Source organism: Octodon degus, unplaced genomic scaffold, assembly GCF_000260255.1.
Source record: "Octodon degus isolate 3935 unplaced genomic scaffold, OctDeg1.0 scaffold00368, whole genome shotgun sequence".
In the NCBI taxonomy this organism is placed as follows: Eukaryota; Metazoa; Chordata; class Mammalia; order Rodentia; family Octodontidae; genus Octodon; species Octodon degus.
This window is the reverse complement of record NW_004524944.1, coordinates 269059-271032: the sequence shown is the minus strand read 5'-3', so window position 1 is coordinate 271032 and position 1974 is coordinate 269059.

Sequence of the window (1974 nt, the reverse complement as noted above, 5' to 3'; positions counted from 1 at the left end):
CCCTGGGGTGCACTGAGACAGCAATAGAGACTGGGCATGGTGGCAAGCGCCTGTAATCTTAGCTCTTGGCAGGCTGTAAACAAGCGGATCACTACGAGTCTGATCTAGTAGTGAGACCCTGAACATCCTGTAGACCATTCCCTAAAAAAAAAAAAAAAAAAAAAAAAAAGCTGATAAAAGTTCTAGGGCACCACTACAGTTATTATTACTATATAGCAAGTCACCTGAAAACTCAATGATACAAAATAGCCACCATACTTATATATTTCTCTCTCTCTCTCTCTCTCTCTCTCTCTCTCTCTCTCTCTCTCTCTCTCTCTCTGTCTCTCTCTCTCTCTTTAATAGAACTCAGACTGTTACACTTGACAGGGAAGCGCTTATTCCACTGAGCCATCTCCCTGACCCCGTACTTATATATTTCTTGAGTCAGGAGTTTGAACATGGCACAGTGGGGATGAGTTTTCATTGATCCAAGATAGATGAGGTCTCTTCTAAAAATTCTTGCTAGTTGGAATTTGGAATTATTTTGAGATATTTTCATTGAAACATCTGATAGCATTGGCTGCTATGGTATGGCATACAGCCCTTTGGTTTCCATCTGTGGCCTACTTTGAGCCCTTTCACAGCATAACACATAGGCTCAAAGAGCAACTGTCACTGAGCATGGTTGCAGTATATGTGTTTGTATTAACTGGTCTCAAATCATATTATGTAATTTCTGTATTTTCCTGATTGAAGGAGATACTAGCCTCTCAAGAATATCTTTAGAATAATATTTAAAATCTATGCCTGGTCTGTAAGTCACAAATGACTTGTGTGTCCCTAGTGTTATTTGGATTTATCTCCACTTTCTCCCTATCTCATCTGCATTCATGTTGACTTCTTTGGTAGGTTGAAAACTTATACAGGGTGCACTCCTACTCTTGAAAACTTGTGGTTCCTTTTGCCACACTAGGATTATTCTAGATAATCAGTGTACTTCCTCACTTTGAGTCTTTGATAAAATATTACTTTATTGGTTAGCCTTTCCCGACTGAATTATTGGAAAAACCATTCTCTCCATTATTTGTCTTTATCCTAATGTTTCTCTCTGGTGCATATTACCTCTGGTCCCTATTTTCTACCAATATGCTTGGTATTTAAAATACATGTACACAAATATTCTTTGTTTGCGATGGGGTTGTATCCCATCATAAACTGAAAGTATCATTAGTTGAAGGTAGATTGAGTATCCCTAGCCTACCAAGCACTGTAGTTTAGCAACCTATGACTGCAGTTGCTTAATCTCATCCTCTGATGGTTATCTGGGAGCTAAAGCATGGTGTTACTGCACAACTTGAAGACTCTCCCTCATGTATTATTAGCCTAGAAAAAGACTAAAATGTAAATTCATGATATTGCTCCTACTGAATGTATATTACTTCTGCAAACTTTTCCCAAATTTGAAATACAGTAAGTTGAACCATTGTAAGTCACAGACCGTCAGTGTAACATAAATGTGTGGTAAAGACTTTAACATTATCCAAAAGGAGTTCTGGCCTTCTCTTTTAGCTTTCAGACAGGAAATCTCTAACTTCCAAGAATATCATATCTGACAAGCTGTCTTTTCTCCAAGGGCCTTCAACCAGCAAGACAGTAATAATGTGATTTGTTCTGAAGCCTTTGAGTCATTTTATATCACCTTGACTTCCTGATCAGTGGAAAAAATTATCAGTCATGTAAGCAATCAGTTCTGCTTACTTATACTCCTACTGTGATGAATACCAATAAAGACCCTGAGACAAAATTTGTATGTGCTTCATGGATGGCAATACCCTGTTCATATTCCTACACACTTATACCTGGAAAGTCATGTTGTCTGTCACCTCATCCAAAAAGAAAAACAGGGGGCCTGGCCCTAGCTCAGGCCTTTAAGTGGCTGCTTCCACAAAGCTGTCAGCCTCAGGTTGCTGGAGTTCGAACCTCACACCTCTC